Here is a 20,293-nt window from a genome sequence, read left to right as displayed (position 1 = left end):
TCAGTGATCAGAGAAGGTACAACATCATGTGACACTATTCAGATCAATTCAGATCATGTTTTCAAAGGAAACGGGACAGAGAGTGGGAAGAAGCCCGAGAAGAAGAACAGGAAGAACAGCTAAGTTCTTTTCAGAAAAACAGCACCCACTTTGTTGAATAACAGGTAAAGATGATAGTCATGGAATTTTTTGAATTACTATTAACAACTGCTTCAGTGACATTTTCCCCAGGAAAACAGGAAGCAACTCACAGGCCTTGGAGGAGCAGCAGATGGAAAAGACACTTTCTGCACCTTAGCAGTCACGTTCAGTGAATTGGCACTTAGCTGTATTTTACTCCTGCAAGAAAGAGGATTTAGTGAGTGAGTTAGCAGGTGATCTAGTGACTAGATTACTGAGTCATTTCTTTCCCACTGAGGCAGACAAACTTCCCCCAACCCCGAGTTTTACTCTAAAAAGCTACTAGCATAACAGAGACGGTCTTTGATAATCAATCAATCAATGAGGCTTATTTCACTCAAGTGCAGCCTACAGGTTGCCTTGCAGAGTTTGTGTGGATGCCCCACAAGCTCTCTTAGAAGCACAAATCGGCGGCAGAAGACGAAAGGCAGAAAGGATTTCAGCTCCCTATTCCAACAACCCCCAACAGCTAAGATCCTACATCTGAAGCCACCGAGGCGAAGTGCTCCGGTGCGGAGGATCCCGCCGGGGGACCCTTCCTGTCCTGAAGCGGCAAAATCGCGAAGGCGAAAACGCAAGGAGGGAGGGGGTGCCCCAGGCCCCCCCACCCCCAACCCCCTGCCGCCGCCCCGCGAGCCGGCAGAGCAGGCTCCTGGCGAGCGGCCGCTCTGGCTCTGCGTGGTCGGTGACAAGAGCGACGGCGGCAGTTCAAAACGCAGCGCACCCGCCATTTCAGTGAGGCCACCGAGGCGAAGGATCGCGCCGGGGAACCCTTCCTAAAGCGGCAAAACCGCGAAGCCGGCAGGTCAGGGGGAGAGAGAGGGAGTCCCCGCCCCCGGAGCCGGCGGAGCGGGCTCCTGACGAACTGCCGCTCTGGCTCCGCGTGGCGGGGACAGGAGCGACGGCGGCCAAAGTCCCTCACGTACCAGAGAAGCCCTCAGGGAGCGCGAGCGATCAGGTAGAGAAACAGGACGTGGCGCCTGACAAGGGCGTGGCGCGGCAGTTGGTCCAGGCAGCGTGTGCAGGGGGCAGTCCCCCTCCTGGCTCGACGCTCTCTCGGCAAACGGTCAGAGGCGACGCAGCTGAAGGGAGAGCTTACCACTCTCTACAACCAGCTGAAAGGGGGTTTTGGCGACGTGGGTGTTGGTCTCTCCTCCCAAGTAACTAGTGATAGGACGAGAGGAAAGGGCCTCAAGTTGCGCCAGTGGAGGTTTAGACTACGTATTCAGAAAAATTTCTTTACAGAGTGAGCAAGCATCGGAACAGGCTGCCCAGGGAGGTGGTGGAGTCACCTTCACTGGAATTGTTCAAAAAACGTGTAGACATGGCACTTCAGGACATGGTTGAGTGGGCATGGTGGTGCTGGGTTGACGGTTGGACTTTATGATCTTACAAGTCTTTTCCAATCCTAATGATTCTACAGTTCTATCTGTCCAGAACAGAAACGTGGCTGGCACAAAATCTATACCCCTCTCTACATTAGGGATACAAACCCCATTTCTTCTGAAAGAGTTTTCTGCATATTTCTAACACTTTATCTAAACATAGAGAAATGTTGCTGTAAGAACCTGTTTTAGGTAAAAGCCAGCTTCTTTACAGAACACTTGGCAGTAGTATGAAGCAAAATTTGTTTTCCTGAATGCTGAGATTGTTTGTGCTGTGCACCAGATGTTGCACTCCTAACTAAGATAAAACTCCCATAGGTTCTTCTTTGTCTCAGGTGAATTAACTGTGTACTCCAGCATCTTTGAACAGGTGTATTTTCCTGAGGGAGATGGAGAGCTTTTTATCTCTCCGAATAATTTCCAGAGCTTTAGAAACATCTCGGCCACCATTCCAGCACCGCCTGCAGCTTCTCCCAGCTCCATCTGGCCCTGGCCCAGCGTAGCGCACCACACAGCTCCCCACCAGCCACCGCCCATGCCACCTCCTCCACCAGAAACTAGATGGTGAGGCATGAGGCCCTGAACACCACCAGCTCAGCTCGTAGGGGCACTTGGGTGCCCTGGCCCCACTGCCTGCCATGTGGAGAGGAACCATCACACTGCGGGTCATGGTCATATTGACAAACCTACTCTTTGTACTTTCTCTTCTCTCCTTTTTTAGTACAGCTCACTACAGGCAAGCCAGTAAGGATGAAAGCGAACATACCTTGAGACAACTGTATGGCATCAGCTGATCTTTATAGTAACACAGGAAAAAAAGAAGAAAAAATAACTATTCCATAAACTGACAAAGAACAACTACTCTTTTATTTCACTATGGGCACTAAAGCTTTGCAAGAATGAAGTAAGACCACCACAGACTAACAGCACCTATCCCAAACAAGCACAAGGAGTAACTAGTGGTTTTACCTGCTAAGGCACTTGTTATCCAGGGCCTGCCTGCTTTTAATAGCTGGGGAATGGAGCAGAACCAGAAAGCTGTGGTTACTTGTGAAGCAGATGCCACACTGGTGCCATTAAATAGTAACTTAAAACTTAGATGAAAGAGATTCAACATTTTACAACTAGTACCCAGTAAGTCACTTATTTAATATGCCCGTGAATTAAAACTCAACAGCCTTCATGGGTTAGCTCACTATAGCAAGTAATATTATACTTTTTAACTCATTTTTTCTTCCGTTTCTGCTGTAAACAATAGCACAGTGAAACTATTTTATGATTAAGCTTTTACAGCCAAATGAGTTTTATTGAAGTTAGACCCAGGAAAGGTGTTAGTTCATACAGTTATGTTTTGACTTCAGACTTCAGGCTTGCTAATAACAGAGAACTCAACACCACATTTGTTGAGGCGATCAATCAGTTTTGTTTTAGCAAAGGCAGCTCCTGGAGAATATACACCACCCCTGTTAATGAAAAGCAAAAAAGAGAAAAACGTTAGTGGTACAGTGACTGCAAGACACCTTTTTCTGAAGTCAAAGATGTGTTTCTGTGCCTAACAAAGAAAAAGCCACTTTGTCCCACAGGAGAGTGTATGAGGAATTTGGCAGGCTGGTCATATTTAGAGGATCATTCCTGCATCCAGCAAACTCAATAGAAATCATTCCATTAACTGAAAATACAGACACTGATGTGATAGATTCTGCAAAAGCATTACTAAAAACCTATGACTACATCCTTTCAAATGGAAAGGCAGATGAAGAGTAAGTGGCTTTTACAGCAGCTTGTGGTGAAGTATGTCGCTTGCACAGCCATTTGGGTGAGGTAATACAGAAATCTACAGGGTTATGAGACCTGTATTTTCAAAGAGAAACATATGCCCACAGTAGCTAAATTTAAGGCAGGTCAAGCTGTTCTGCATGGGAAAGTACTTACTGTTTAGGCAGACAAGTTGCATCTTCCAGAAGAGATACAGCTGCTTGAACCACTGCAATTGGTGTAGCAACATAGCCAGGCTCTGACAAAAAAAAACCCAAACACCATACAGCATACTGAAATGTAGAACATAGTCTTGCTCTTACCTACAGCAGGCTGAAAAATAATCTCTCTGGCAATGAAACGGCCTTCCCCATTTAAGAACATCTTTCTTACCTGCTAATCATCCCAAGCAGCTGGTGAAGTCCTTGAGATCTAATCTGGAAAAATACTGCTTCAAATACAGTCCTATAACTCAACAACCATTAGCGATCACCTCATGGTGCCAAAGGGCTCTCCATTACAGAAAGAGCTTTCCCCATCCTGTGCTTAAATTCAGACTTTTGCTGCGAGACTTGCATTCAGTTACATCTCTGTTTAAAGAAGCTATGCCTCATTAAACTCCTTTCTGAATATACATTCTTGCTGTCTTCAAACTTTACTTCAGGCGTCATCTCGCTTCAAAGGAATGAATTGGCTATTTCAAAAAACAGGTCACAATGAACAGTAGTATCCAAAGTAATACTATGTAAAGGCTGTTGACTCTTCCATGTTGCAAGAGCTCCTTGAGGGTGAAAGGAACAGCAGCGGAACCACAAACCTATTTTGGAGTAGGGAACATGAGGCAAAAGCAGTTAGCTGCTACTAACATGCATACCTGGTCCTTTCACTTCAGTGCAGATCTTTACATTTGGTTTGCCATTCTGGGGATCTTGCCCCTCACTGTAACCCTTGCCAAAAAAAGTCATTGTAAAAGAGGTTCCCTCCATCTGTAGTGGACAAGACAAGTGTGGTCACCAAAACAGTAACTCATATCGGGCAAGCACAAGTAGTAAATACAGGTATCTGTTATGCTAAATACCACGATCCATCTAAACATGGGAGTAATTAGAGTTATTGCTTAAAAGGTTCAACCTCATCTAAGTTTTTAATCACTTTCGCTTCGTTGGAACTGTTACTGTTCTAAAGTCCATTTATTCTCTCAGTGCTTTCAGTCCTGGGTTTTTGCTACTTCAGTCTCCCTCTGTCATCAACTCTGACATGTTGAGTGCTGTGAGCCACGCGTGTTAAGTACATCAGATCCGGCAACATGATCCACTTTTTCTCATATGAGTTCCACATACTTTGATGTCTGGTAGCAGAAGGCATGATTATTTAAATATTCAAAGCTATCTGAACAGGCACACACAACGTGCATTTAGAAATTATTTCTCTGAGACTAAGCAGTTGACTCTAGATTACTATTCCACCATTACCATAACAAGTTTATTCAATACTTGTGATGGAAAACGGTCGGTTACCTGTTTCTGTGTTGGTCCTTTCTTTGTGAAGCGTCCAGCAGAGAAGAATTCCAGGTACTATATAGCAGGGGCGGGGACAGGACAAAAAAATAAAACAAACAAAAAAACCCCAACCAACAGTAAACTAGAGGGAAAAAAAAAGATCTACAAACAATTAATTCTTTTGCATTTTGAACACTTACTTTTGTTAGAAGTTTTCTTCCAAAGCTAAACTTCACAAGAAGAAGAAATACAATGCCAGCAAACATCAGCTTGATAACAGAGCCAAGACCACCTATGTTCACATAAGCAGCATACTGCACCTGTGGCAAAAAAACATTTTCCGTGAACTTACATTAAAATGTTGGCATCAATTAATTTGTAAAAATTAATCCACCCCTAAATCAGGATGCAATTGTTTGATATGATAGATAGCTGTTTAAATAGGGCCTTAAACAATTGTCTTAGTTCTAAGCAACTCTCTGAATAATGCTGCACTTCATAACTCATTATGAGAAGACAATAGAAGTACAGAATGGCTAGGGAGCAAGCAGGGTCAACAACACTGGAAAACTTTAAAGAAAGATGTGTTTTGGTATCTGATTTGAGGCTTCTTTCCAGAGATCTTTCTTTCCTCCTCTTTGTGCTTTGGTTTAAGAGAAACCGAGGCCTTACTTTAGAATTCTGGAATAGCAATGGCAAGCCCTTCTCATTAGTAGTTCCCAAGTATATCTTTAGAGCCCTAGCTCACCTTCATCTCTTAACTGGTATCTGTGATTCTGCACAGCTGTTACACAGATTGTTGGTGCTGGTCTCCTCTCAGGAAACCATGGAAAACAAAAACTAAACATCTTTTCCCCACCACCTCTTCACATTGCCTTTACTCTGCACACCAGAGACCCAAGCATCAAAGAACTCTCCAGATACAAATGAGCAGCATCTGAATTAGTTACCAGAATGTTTACTACACTATGCTCACCTGACCTGAGTCACACAGACTACAATTATAATGCTTTTAGAAGCGCTACTGATACAATTAAAAAAAGCCTCTGCACAGGAACAGAATTCAATGAATTTATCATTCCTGAAAATCATGAAGCCTACCTTTCAAATACTTCTGTGACTCAAGGCTTCCAGTCCCTACAAATCATACCCAGAAATCAGACAACATGAGAACCCTACAAGAGACTCTCATAACTATGATGCTAGCAGCAATAAGCAAGCTCATCAGGCAGAGTATCAAGTAGTATTAAACAGGCCAGTGCACCCAGGAAAACCTGGACCACATCAGGTCAAGCAGCTTCCAAAGGTGATCAACAGAACAAGCTTCCTTCTTTACAGAAGCAAAAGCACATTGCACTTCATTATTATTGACCTAACTACAGAAATCCTACTACACAGATCTGCAACAAGAACGGTTATTACATAAAGGAAAGATTCACTGAAACTTGTAATAAAGACATAGCATACTACTAACAGTAACTTACAGGTGTTTCCTGCAACTCTGTGTGCAAATAACGCTGAGACCATTTCACAACGGAAACGTCAGATCCCATGAATGGAACAGAGTACTCTTTGAATTCCCGGTTGTAAAACACAAGTCCCCTGCAAATGAGGAAAAAAAAAACCCAGAAAATTCAGAAAAAATGTTCAAATGTTCAAGCAAACAAAGAAATTGTTCATAGCAGCCTACCAATACTGGCTTTTTCTCAAGCATTTTTATGACATCTTTTTTCACCGAGAGCAAACCATTCCAACTCAAAATTCCATGTGCTATAGCAAGGATGAATTTGATAATCAAAATTATATTCTTCTCACATTTCTTTTTTCCGTTCTACTGATCACTTCTGAAATCAAACTCAAAAGTTTGCCGTGTCAATAAAAGTCTTTTAGAACAAGCTAACGTTGAGACCCAGTAAATGCTGGGACATGTTCTGTTTTTAGTAAAATACGAACAAGTCAGTAAAACTGAATTTACCTTCAATTCTACTAGATGAGAAATTATGTGTTCCTATTATACCGAAGTCCTAACTGCATCTTTTTAGTATTTAATAATATGTTAACCACCTATATAATAAATACTGGAACTGTTAGAACACAGCATGTTTCGTATCTTATGCTTCTTAGACCTTCTTTCAAGTTTTGCACCAACTACTGGAACAGGGGCATATCCTATCTTTTTGCGAAGCTTCCTCAGGTTGTCTTGATCTGCAAGGCCATAAACAGCTGACTTCCAGGTCCCATCATGTACACAAGAACCCTGGGGACATACCATGAAATTCAGTGTCTAAAGGTTTCATGTATGATTTTAGTAATGACCCTAGAATTATCACATATATGTAGTATGATTACATGCATTGAAGTACATTGAAATGTGGTTGGTTGACTTTGGCTGAACACCGGGTGCCCGACAAGCCGCTCGCTCTCTCCCCTCCTCAACAGGACATGGGGAGGGGAGAAAGTAAGATGGAAAAAAACCCCTTGGGGGTCATGATAAATGCAGTTTAATAAAGTAAAAGCAAAGGCTGCACGCAGAAGCAAAGGAAAACAAAACATTTATTCTCTACTTCCCATCAGCAGGTGATGCCCAGCCCATTCCCAGGAAGCAGGGCTTCAGTACACATAGCAGTTGGGGCGAAAGACAAATGTCGCAATAATGAATGCCCCCCACCCCTCCTCCTTTCTCTCAGCTTTTATTGCTGAGCTGATGTCATATGGTATGGTCTATCCCTTTAGTCAGTTTGGGTCAGCTGTCCTGGCTGTGTTCCCTCCCAGGACCTTGCCTACCTCCAGCCTACTGGGTGAAGCGGGTGAAATGTTGGAGAGGCCGCCTTGATGCTGTGTGAGCACTGTCCAGCAGTAGACAAACCACTGGTGTGTTATCAACACTGTTCTAGCTACCAATAAAAACCACAGCACTAGGAGGGCTCCTATGCGGAAAATTAACTCCATCTCAGCCAGTCCCAATACAATCTCCAACCCATACTCCGTACAATTAGCATCATGCTCAGGTCCCACATAATTTAATACACACATATATGCGCATACATATATGTGTGTATATATATATATATATATGCATCTTCTAACCATCCCATTGTATTTAATTATCGTTACTGAAATCCCTTCTTACCAACACTTAACACTACATATTTAAACCATCTTTATACCCTACATACAGATTTATACATTCTCATTAACTACTATCTCCTGTCCTTCAACAGGTAGATATTATTCTCCCATTCCATGGGCCTCCTCCACTCTTCCAGATGTTCACCAGAACTTGGGCCCCATCTGTCAAGATAGGTGCACAGGACAGGAGAACCAGTGCATTGGGCACCAACACTGGCTTGGTTTGTGTCATCGTTGACCTCAGAATTATTACATATATTACACATTACTACAATTATTACATATATGTATTACGATTGCATGCATTAAAGTATGTTGCAACAACCCCTCCAAACAAAAAAACAAACAGCCAAACACTAGCATTACTGGCAACACACTACATATCTGTTATAGTTCACTTGTGTACGAATCCTTCACACATCTCTGCAAAAACTAAGTATTTCTTGAAACAGCTTAACACAAAACTTTACATAGACAGCCTATGCAAATGAACCTTACAACAGGGTGTTTGCTTGGGACACTTTTATTAGCTCCTAAAGAATAAAATTCTGAGGCTTATCGTCAAAGAACTGCCAGCTTGGCACTTGGTCTGAATTAATGTAATGACAGTTGTTCTAATGGGCTACGGTGATGTTATCACAAATACCTCTTGAGTTTCCAAGAAGGTATAAACCAACTAACCTCAGGCCCAGATTTCACCGTAAGGAAACTTTCGACAGCAGTTAAGGTACCTTTAAGGGAGAAGAAAACATTACTTGTCATATACGGTCATGGGTTCACCAAGCCACTCTGGTAGACTCAAATAGCAGGCCACCAATGTTATTAGTTGAAAATGCGAGTCACATCTTTATCTCAAAGTAAAATAAACTGAGGTTAAGTTCCATTTTAGCTAGCAAGTATCAAATTTCTTATGTAAAGTACATCAATAAGGCTCACTAATATTATCTTTACTCATTACATTTTTTCCTCTGCAAAAAAAAAGAAACACAAGATTTCCTAAAACATTTAAATTTAGCATAGCTTGTGTTTTGCAAAGAATGCTTAGTTGTGATGAACAGCAAAACAAAACAACTCCTCCAAATTCCGCTTTGTTTTGCTTTGCTCAGTTCCTTGTGAGATCGTAAAACTGTACGTGTATGGGCAAATTTCAGTATGACAAACAACTGGAGAGACAGGTGACCAAAACAGGAAGAGATAAGAGACACCTTTATTCAAAACAAGTATCAGCCATCAAATTATAACCCCATGAACCACCAGATACTCATTTCCATGCCTCTCCTCTCCCTCCAATAAGATCCAGACAGACTCCTCTTAAACTGAAAGTTAAGGATATGCTCCAGTATAAAGCAATCCCACTTAATAACAGTTTTAATAGTACATAAAAGCAAAACATTTGGATACTCTTACTGGCCCTTCCACTTTAAAGTGAGACCTGATAAACAAAGTATCTTCATTGGAGTTTAGGATCAAGTACTATTTGCATAGAATTAAATCATCTCACATCTTTTCTAAAACGTATTTATCCTCTTTCAGTTACTGTCTAGCTGCTCGTAAAGAAAAGGCATTACAGGGCATCGTCTATCTACTTACATTAACACAACAGCTTCTTGGTGCTCGTGGTAGAACGTGAAAACTTATGCAACCTGATTACCCACTAATTTGCCATCTCTTTCCCACAGCTTTCCTTGTCCTCAGTGTCTCTTCCCTACAGGATTCCTGCTGCACAAGAAGCACTGTGCTGGGGCTTATGTAGGGACAGCCACACGCTAGCTGAACAGCCCGCTGCTGACAACTGAAGGGTCTGTTCTCTTAGTGAGCAATATTATCTTGAATCCCTCTTCTACCTAGTGACCAATTTCCTCCAGTATAATGGGAATATGATTTAAATTTTTATTTATCAGATTTGGTTGAAACTGGTCAGCTGGTAAAGGCAGGCAAAAAGAGAGACTGAGGGAGCTTCCACATCAGCATTGCTGCTTTAGAAAGCCAGGTGAAAGCATAATCTGCATTTCTTTGTCAGCATAAGGTCACACTTATTTAAGTCACCTTTCAGCTTGTCTCTGGTGTACAGTACTCCCATATCGGCTGGTATAGAGTCAAAGCCACAGCTTCCAATGATATATACTCCCCTTTCCGCAGCTTTTTTGTTGTATTTCAGGTACATTCCTTCCAGAAACTAAAACACAGTCCAAACAAAGATTTTAAGCATAACTCTGTATTTGGCCATACCCAATATTAACCATCAGCACTTTACTCTCATATCATAGCACCATACATATTTCAGACCACTTACGAGCATCTTTAAGACAGACGCATATTATTCATGTTTTATGGTATGAAACCCCCACAGCAGCGCAAAGAAATGCTATCTACACAAAACTCCTATGTAGAATCACAACCCAGACTTGAATCAGAATCCAAAAATTTTGCATTTGCAGAGAGAACCTGAGAGGCTCATCTCAAAGTAAGAAAACTATACAACTAATACACATTAATGCACTTTAAAACAAATAATGCACCTGAAAATCATAGATCAGGAGGCAGAATTTGTCTTCATGTTCAAAAACATTAGCAGAAACATGAAACATACTGAACAAATACTCCTTTAATAGATCCTTGAGGTAAGGTAGCATTTTTCTGCCATCACATACCTGGGGTTCTCCACTGATGTCAATGCAGCTTGCACCATTTTCAACACAAGCTTCCACCACAGGCTCTCCAAAGAATCTATACTATAGCAGGAAAGACCACCACACGTAATGAAACAAAATCCACACACCACAACTCACCCAACGTGCTTTATCTAACGTATCTATAATACAAGTAAACCCTTGGTGACTATTGATTTTGCTAAGTGGGACAAAAATTGAATAGTACTTGCATTTTTTGGGCGGGTGGAGAGAGCACAACAGCCTAACGAACTTCATCACTGCTAATGGAGTTTGGTGCACTGACTACTCCACCCTATTTCCCTCATCAGAGTACAAAGGCCAATTTAGTATTTCTAATCTCCATTTCTGCTTTTTGCTCTCATATTATCAGCATAGCCTCTACTTAAACACTCAATTTCAAAGATGTTATCATAATCCAACTTCCAGCTCTCATACTTTGATCCCCTCTAAATGTGCTGGAAATATTGCCACTGGAATTTTAAAGGGGCCAAGAGCTTAAACGAGCAAGCCTAGGGGCTTTTTTCCCAGCTCTATTTTCAACCCTAGCGCCACTTAAAACATTTTGGCCCAACCCAAACCTCCTCCCCACCTTACAAGCAGTTTTTTATGCTGCCTGTGAAAGGCTTAAAAAACACCCTGCAGTACTTCCGCGAGAATTGTCCGTGAATTACACCACCAGAAATCGCGGTGGGAAATCTTTAGGCGTTTACAGCACACGGCTGTACTTTTGGCTCCACTTCAAAAAGCTGCGTGTCGTCTGGACGGCTCCTGAAATGCCGGAGCCAGCGGCAGGTTGCCCGGTAGCTGTCGCAGCGCTGCCGGCCCTGAGGAGCTGGGAGCCCCCCCGCACGCGCACGCAGGCGAGGAGCGGCGGCCGAGGGGCAGACACCGCCCCGGGCTCTGCCGGGAGCCGCGCCCGGCGGACGCCGTGCGAGCACCGCCCGGATCACCACACTCACCGGGCCCACGCAGTTCAGCACCAGCCGCGTCTGCCTCGTCACGGCGGCCAGCGAGGCCGCGTCGCCCACATCACACAGCAGCACGCCGACCTCCGCCCCGAGCGCCTCCTTCCCTGCGCACCGGAGACCGCCGTCACCGACACCGCCCGCCGCAGGCGTCTCTTCCCTTCCCGGGCCGAGCCGCCACCTCCCCGGCGCAGCCCCGATACCCGAGGGGCTTACCCCGTTCGCCCCTCAGCCCTTGCCCTCGCACCCGCCCGTGGGCGGCTCCCAACGGACAGCGCCGGGACTCCGGGGCCGCGCGGGCCCCGCCGTCCCCGGACGGCGGCGCTGCGCCACACGGCCCCCAGCCGCGGCCCATACCCAGCCTCGCAGCCGCCCGCTCCAGCACCGCCTGCAGCTTCTCCCGGCTTCGCCCGGCCACGGCCCAGCGCAGCGCGCCGCGCAGCTCCTCGCCGGCCGCCGGCCGCCGCCCGCGCCACCTCCTCCACCACGAATTGGCCGGTGAAGCCCGAGGCCCCGAACACCACCAGCTCATAGGGCCGCTCGGGCACCCCGGCCGTATCGTCGCCGCCGCCCGCCATGGGAGAGGAACCGCCGCACTGGCGGTTAGCGACAGGTAACGGCCGGTACGAGGCGGCCCCGGCCAGGCCCGGCCCCTCGCCAGCAGGGGCGGTGCGCGAAGCCCGCCCGCGCGGCGGCAGTGACGGCCGTTGCGGCGGTTGGGGGCGTGCCGTGCCGAGCGGCGCGCGGGTCTGTGGGCCTGCCGGGCCCTGGCGGCACACAGCTGTACCTCGCGCCCAGCGCAGGCCCTCAGCCGCTGCCGCCTGTCGCCATTGGCAGCGGCGGCTCGGCCCCGGCCGGGGGAGGAATAAGCTTTGCTCTCGTTCCGGCAGCTGGGAAGGAGGGAGGGGTGCTGTCTCTCGGCGGCTGAGGGGTTTTTTGACATTCCATGAACAAATAAAAGTATACCAAGATAGATCTCAAGATACCAGAAGTATACCAAGAGGTTATGGAGCTTAGCAGCTTAAGCAACAACGTTTCTAGAGAGAGGCCGTCATTACTGGTTCCACAGGAGACATCTGTCCTGATGAGCACAGCTCATTGCTGAGTTACTGCCATAAGCATTTCAGCACAGATGAGTATAGATCAACTGAGTGCTGTTACTAATCAAGAAGAAAACCTTAATTACCTAGAAGTAAAATGAAATACTCTGTTTTCCCCCCGAGTACAGCAAATATTTATGTTTTGCTCAACAACAAAAGCAGAACAACGCAAAATTTGAAGTCCCTGTTGCGGTGGGGAGAAGCGGTGACCCTGGAAAGCCACAATGGCAAGGAGCATTTGCAACTGCATGGCATGGTGAGGTATGGTCATGTTTTCTGTGCTTTTCACAGACAGGCTGCTCACCTGGATTCCAGAGGCTTGCAGCAAGTCACGTGGGAAGCAACCTCATGAATCCTGCTCACTCGCCCTTTCTCCCAAGGAGCATCTGCCATATCTAAACTGTTCCTGACAGATGCCTGTCTAACCTGTTGGAAAACCTCTAGTGGTAGATGCTTTCACACTGTTCCCAAGGCAATCTCCTCCTGCATTTTATTATACATATGGCTGGAGACAAGAAGCTGGATCTCCACGTGCTGTAGTTTCAACCTCATACTATTTCTCATGTTTCTAGAGGACATTAGTAAAAGATTCAGTCACTGAGGAGTATATTAAAAAGATGCTGCAAAGCTGGAAACATCCATGCATCTTCTCAGTCTTCCCTAGATTAAAAAGCACTAATTCTTTTGATCTTTCCTCACAGGCCACTTCATACATACATTTTTCCTGTTCCCCTCTGAACTCTTTCCAACTGGTTTGCATTTTTCTTGAAATCTAGTGTCCACTGCTAGGCCCTACATTCACATTGTCAGTGCTAAATCGATTGAAAAGGTTATGTGATGTGCCAGAATTTACCCCTGTTCATACATGCCCCAAGCATTTGCCTTTATTTTATGGCAAGTGTCACATTATTGATGCATCTGCAGCTCATGATCTGTTCTACCTCTGGGGCTTTTTCCAGTCACTGCTGCCTAGCCAGTCTTTTACCATCTCAGGTTTGTACTGAAGGTTAATGTCCTTTCTGAATACATTTGAAATATCTACAACTACCTGAAAGGGGGTTGTGGCGACGAGGGTGTTGGTCTCTTCTCCCAAGTAACTAGTGATAGGACGAGAGGAAATGGCCTCAAGTTGTGCCAGGGGAGGTTTAGATTGGATATTAGGAAAAATTTCTTCACCGAGAGAGTGGTCAAGCATTGGAACAGGCTGCCCAGGGAGGTGGTGGAGTCACCATCTCTGGAAGTGTTCAAAAAACGTGTGGATGTGGTGCTTCAGGACATGGTTTAGGGGACATGGTGGCACTAGATTAATGGTTGGACTTGATGATCTTAAAGGTCCTTCCCAACCTTAGTGATTCTGTGATTCTGTAATTGCTTTTGCAGATGGTATGTGCTTGCTGACCTGCGGAGTTGTTCATGTGACTTGCACCGGCTTCCAGAAGGAGGTGGTCTTTTACTGTATCTTTACGGAGAATGTCACGTACCTTGTCTAAGTTTTCTGTTGCACGGCTTTGAATGTCAGAGCCCGTTTTATGCTTGTGCTGCCCATCCACGCGCATAATTGCAATTGTGTCCTGCCAGTTTTATGCAAAGGGTAACGTTTTAGGTGCACTCTTGGGGCTGTAAAACTACCGTTGTCTCCTGTTGAAGCACGGTCAGGCATTGAATGTCTAGAAGGGAGTAGAACGCAGCTCCAGGAGCAAGAACAAAGATGTTGTGGAAGTCGGGGAAAGCTGTTACTTCTTTACTACCCCTCAGTGGAACTGCCTGCATAGTCCTGAGTTAGGGTTTTGATCCCCGGTTAACTTGAAAAAGGAGGACAGAATGGAGAAAGTGGAAAATTATTTAACTGTTGGAGAAGAAATGAAATGTTTTTTTCTCCCAAACTTGGCCGAAGTATAAGTTCCAAGCCACTGCACAGATTGTGACAAAGAACTTTGCATTAAGTTTGAGCTCACCAAATATTTCCAACATGCATCAGCTTCTGCACAAACAAGCATAGAAAGGATCTTCCAAAGTGTGATTTGAAGTTGTGTGTTAGTTTTAGCTTACATAGAACGTATTTTGTGTCAGCGTTCATGGAAACAGAAAGGCCTGTATATTGACAGAGAAGCTAAACAATGCTTAACTAAGCATTGCAAGGGCTGATAGTTTGTCGTACAGGATTTTTTTAAAGAATCTGTAACGGTTTGTCTGCCAACTTTAAGACTCTACATAGTACCACTTACTCAGATTGCAAACCTAAAGCATATTACTGATGCAAGCTTTCTGACAGTTTACCTGAACATTTCTATTATTGCTCTTAGTGGTTACCCAGAACCTCGGTGACTGAATAATAGTGCTGACTTACTCTGTAATGCTCGATTGATGTTTCAGACCTTGAAATTTTTAAAGAAACAGGGTCCTTCAATAAGAGAAGCCATTCATGAGAGCTACAATAGGTGTCTTGTAGCTGGCTTGCTGTCTCCGAGACTAGTTGATGTTGAGCCATCCAGTTTGAGTCAGGTGAGTGCACATCAGGGAATCAAGGGGGAAATACGTCCATCTTGAGTCTGACTGGCAACAGCCCCAGCAGATCTGTCTTTAGAGACCCGTCTTGTAATCCTGTGCCACAGATAGGCACAAGGAAGTGTGCAGTCCGTGCTGGTCATGCGCAGCAGAAAGCGTCTTTCCCTCAGAACGACCTTGATCCCCATCACTTTCTCAAGCGTTAGGTCCAGTGCAGTAGCCGACGAGGGGGGTGTCTCACTCGGATGCGAGCTATTGCAAACATCAGCTTGCTGCACTAAACAGGATCATTTGCTTCCAAGGAAGCTACAGTAGCCCAGTTTTCTCCTCTTAGACGGCCCTCTTGTTGCTGCAACACCTTAATCACCTTTGTCTTATGACACCCACGACCTTCTGTCTGCTTTCTCCCCCCATAGTGACTTCACCCCCCTCTGTCATAGGTTTCCCATCTGCAGTGCACCTCCCTTTCTCTCTCATCTGAAGAGTTTCATGAGAGATGGAGCCTATGTGGTGCACAGCCCACCTACCCCCAGGCAGGAACTAAGCTGAAGGATCAGCTAGCTAGTCATTGCCCAGTGGAGCAAGTAGTAGGACAGGGAGAGCAGTCTTCCTGCTGGCCTCATCTTCCTGTCTCCTGGATTCTTCAGTAGATTTGTGGAAGTGTGGTAGGGCAGAGAACACTTCTGCACAGGGTGGTAGCTAAAATAAATTTCTTGGCAAGCTGGCCTAGCATGTAGACTGTTTCCTTTGCAAGCCTGATGTAGACTCTTACATTCAAATGAGATATTCTGATCATGGCTCCAGTTTGGAAATAACTTGGTAAATCAAGAACGTTTTTAATACCCTTTGCTACCTCTCTATCGTTCAGAGTCCTGTGATGCATTTGAGCAGGGATTTCTTTTGCATGTTTGTAAGACAAATTTCAGAATTGTGGTCAGGAAGCTTGGTTAGGAGTTTTGTTGGCCACCGTAAGCAGTATTTGGTGTGTTTCCCTTGTCTGAAACCCGTTTTCAGAAAAAGGTGGGAATACCCCATATGTATTCTAATGTTTAGAAATTGCTTTGGGTGTAATGAATATGCCTAGAAGGAAAGGATACTTTTGAATGTGTTTAAAAGCAAACAAACAAACAACGAACCTAAAAGAAAAAAGTAAAAATTTATGAAGGATCATTTCACCGGAGAGAAGTATCAGAACACCAGCTGAATTAAGCTGCTACTGCGTGTCGCGTGTCTGTGCATTATCCTTGTAAAGCATTACCACTACATGATAATACGGTATTTGAACAGCCTAAAATTTAAACCCATTAGAATTTAAATGCTTCACGTCTTTTCTGTCATTTTAGGAAATTGTACCTTAGCGTTTTGGGTGTCAGAACGGCTTCCTGTCGTCATAGTCCAGAAAGCTGCTTGACCTTAGTTCCGCTGTTTCCCTGCAAACGTCATTGCATAGTTGTACTTGTTCTGTCCCCTTCGTGCATTCCTGATGGCAAACTCAACTGCACAAAATGCGCAATGGGTATTAGCAGAGGATGTTCCCGAAGCCAGTTAATTGGAACTAAACTGAGACTGTAATGCCGAGGCATGGAAGCAAAGATTAGAATTAGCCCTCCGTAAGTTGAAATTTCGGAGGAAAACTGAGAGTGTTCCTCAGAACAACAGGCAGCCCAGCCTGCGGCTCGAATTAAGCAAAAGAATGTGGAATTAGTTGCATGTGTCCTAACTGGGTTTGTGGTGTCTGAATGAGGATACAGTTAGACATGGACTTTTAGTGTTGGTTGTTCGTATATATTGAGGGAAAACAAGGGAGAGCCTGCTGTTTTGTCAGCCGTTTGAGGATTGCAGGTGACAGCAAGTGTATCAGAACAAGGTTCTGCAGAGTGCCAGAGCTGTTTTACCTTGAAGTTGTGGGTTCTGTTATTCCTCTAGTCTTCGTTCCACTTTGCCAAAACTACCAGGTGAAGCTGGCGTGTGCTGATGGGCAGAACTTGCTGCTGGTGTGTGCAGTGGGTGTATTTTCCTCGACCTGTAGAGGAAGTTTATTCACTAATTAGAAAGAGCGCAGAGAGTTCTGAGCGATGAACTTCTTGCAATCAGTTAACTTTTTGCTTTACGCTTTTCATGCACCAGAACGATTGTGATCCTCGCTTTAGAGAGCAAGCGGTTGCCAGAAATTCCACGGTAGACCAATATGGCAAGATCCTGCCTAGAGTTCAAAGGAAGCTGGCTGTGGAGAGGGCCAAGCCTTACCGTTTGCCTTCATCGGTCTTAAGTCAAGGTACTTTTTAGGGGGTGAAATATAATGGACAGCTAACCATGGCTTTGATTACACAAGGCTGATGTTTTTTCCCTCTTGCTTTACAGTTGCAAGACCAACACCATTGTCAACAGTAACAAAACAAGTTCACGCAGGAAATGTGCATACAAGAGCAACTTTTATCAGTAATGTATTATCCAAAATTGGAGAAGCTGGAGTGGGAAATGAGCAGCAAACCAGTTTCTCACACTATGCTAGGTGAGCAGCCTTTTCACAGTGTTTGGTCTTGAACTACGTGTTGGGAGAGAGAGGGAAAAATCCTTTTGAATGACGCTAGTGTTTCGGAGGGAAGGTGCGCCTGAACAAAGCTTTGTTTGGCGTTGTTTTACTCATACGATATATAACAGCGAAGAAACAATACAGCATAAGTAATAGTTGGAGAGAGTTCTTCTGCTATGATGATCTTGTAAACACATATATTTGCATATGTATGATGACAAATGTGTTTACAGAATTTAAGATAGCTGAAAGTAAAGCTATGATTCCCGCCCAAGCTATTGGTGTACGGATTTTGATAGACTTGATTGCGTGACCAAATAGTACTCTTTTACCTCCTCCTGCCCAGTTTCTGCCTCGTTTCTGCCTTTTTCTTACCCAAAACCCAGGCAGAATTGTAAAGAGCAGAAAAGAGGCTAGCAGCGGTCTGATGATTTTCCTCCAGGTGGTACGGTCAAATAAATTTGAGTTCTGATACGTACGGACTTCAGGGGATTGAAAGTCACTTACATTTTCCTTTTAAATCTAGTCCTACTGATACAGAACCACCAGCCGTAACACATCCTCTCGCTGGCACAGAGTTGCGCGATGCATTTGTTGGGACACTATTTACAAAACGTTCACAAAACTCTTCCAGGTATAGTAGATCTACAGAACGACTATTTCAAAAAGGTGTGGTTTCTCATATATATGTATGTGTGTGTGAGAGAGAGAGTGTGTCTTTACTCTCAGTGTTTGCAAAGTGTTCTGTTTGCATTTAGTTTTGTATCTGCTAAAGAAAAGGCCAACTCAGGGACACAACTAAGTGGAGAATCTGAAGTGGTCGCAGCATTGAAATGTAGACAATTTTTCTTCTGGCATGAGAAGCACATCACTTGTGCAGCTTAAAATTGGACTACTCTTGCCTCAGAGGCAGTGACTTGGGAAATGAAGTATGAAATGTAAAGGAATCATCAAAGAAAGAGAAAATGGCTGTAACTTGTTCATGGCCCTCATGCATCACCCGAAGTGTGAGGGCTCACCCGTACTTCTTGTTTGTTGTATGTTTTTGCTATGTTTCATCTCCAATTTCTTGGACGCAGCATGATTTTTTGCATTTTTTTAATTATTTTCCTCTTTTAAATTGTGGATCTTAACAGACCGCTGGATTTGGTGGTTCGTCCTGTTCCTTCATGCTCTGCAGCACAGGGTGGTAGCGCTCAGTCACCATGCAGAGCCCCTGCTTTGTTCATGGCCTCCAGCCCACAGAAATCAAATAGCCACGGTTCCATCTCACAGAAGGATTTTTCAGGGGCATCAGTGCGGAAGTTACTGGAGATTCCTCCTGCGGTTAAGGTCAGTATTTTAAAGAACCTGTGAAAAACAGCCAAACCAAAAGCCTGTAAACTTTGTTGAAAATGAAACCAGCAAAGGGATTTGACACCAACACTGTTGGATTCAAATTGTGGAGTATTTTCAGAATGCATGTGGTTATTGCAGATAAAGTCCTTTTTGAAGCAGTACGTTGGGAGCAGTCTTGAAGAGGGAAACCCTTTCAGTACTGTCAAGTCTTTTTTAAGCTGCGCTAAGAAGACCTCAACGCTTCTTGATGAAGAGGTCTAGGTATTTTTACAGCAGTGTCACTTAATTAAGTCTAGTGCGCTGCAGACAACAAGGTGCCACATCCTTTTTTTTGCCGTATAATTAGTTTGAAAGATAACATTTTATGTTGACATTAAAAAAAGCGCCAAAAGAAACATGAACAGCACGTTTCCTTAATCATTAATCTTTTCCTACCTTTGGAAAAAGACCAGCGCAGAGGCTAGACTTTGTCCTCTCTGCTGGTACAATCGCAGTTTACAATTTTTTACACTAATGCTTCTGTCTAGTGGAGTCTACTCTTTTGAAGGTTTGCCTGGTTTTCAAGTAGATGTTTTTATTTCTTTTCATAGAGAGCGAAAGTCTTGGCCACATCTGCTTCCGGTTGTCCTGGGTTTACTCCTCGGTCTATTCTCAGATCCAGCCTTCGCACCACACCCCTAGCAACTCCCTCTGCATCTCCGCGAGCAAAGAAACATAGAGTGTCTGTCAGGGAAGAGAACTCGAAGGCAAGATGGACTGTTGGGGTAAGCTGGGCTGTAGTTAGTGACTTTTACGGTTAAAGGCTTTACAGACTCTGATTTGATTTAGATTTTTTTTCAAGTTTGCCAAAACTCCCTATATTGAGAATTGGAACTGCACATCGGGATGGCAGACCTGAATTTGCTCAAAAAAGGTCATGTTAGACCTTCTGTAATGTCACGTGCCTGCAGGAACGTGTTCATAAGAAATGCCAACGAGCTTGGCGGTTTTTACCCGAGAGGTGTTAGGAGCTGTGATTGTTCCAACCTGCGAGTTCAGCTCCCCGCTAGACCTTTTGAAAGGCTGGTCTGGCAGGAAGGTAAGGACTATAGATTGAGCCAGTTGTTTGGGTTTGTTAAGCTTTGTGAATTAACCCTCTTCAAAAGCAACATGAGTCATAAGCTGCATTTACTTTCAATCTCTCTTTTTGCAAGGCTGCGTTTCCTTCAGCTATGGTAACAGTAGACGCCTGG

At 44.5% G+C, this 20,293-nt stretch overlaps 1 pseudogene across 1 annotated transcript; it reads right to left on the bottom strand.

Annotated features, from left to right (window-relative positions):
* Window positions 1-1,753: 1,753 nt before the first annotated feature.
* LOC309403912 (saccharopine dehydrogenase-like oxidoreductase) lies at window positions 1,754-12,660 on the bottom strand (annotated as a pseudogene). Its single transcript has 12 exons — window positions 11,943-12,660; window positions 11,580-11,692; window positions 10,600-10,680; window positions 9,995-10,124; window positions 8,630-8,679; window positions 6,946-7,076; window positions 6,304-6,421; window positions 5,020-5,139; window positions 4,838-4,894; window positions 4,195-4,306; window positions 3,498-3,579; window positions 1,754-3,028 (listed from the first exon to the last, which is right to left on the bottom strand). The product of its transcript is annotated as a saccharopine dehydrogenase-like oxidoreductase (transcript).
* Between the last annotated feature and the right edge of the window lie 7,633 nt (window positions 12,661-20,293).

The sequence above is a fragment of the Phaethon aethereus genome (genome assembly GCF_964289735.1).
Source record: "Phaethon aethereus genome assembly, chromosome: 3".
Classification (NCBI taxonomy): Eukaryota; Metazoa; Chordata; class Aves; order Phaethontiformes; family Phaethontidae; genus Phaethon; species Phaethon aethereus.
Note: the sequence above shows the minus strand (reverse complement) of the source record. Positions and strands in the feature narration are given on the sequence as shown.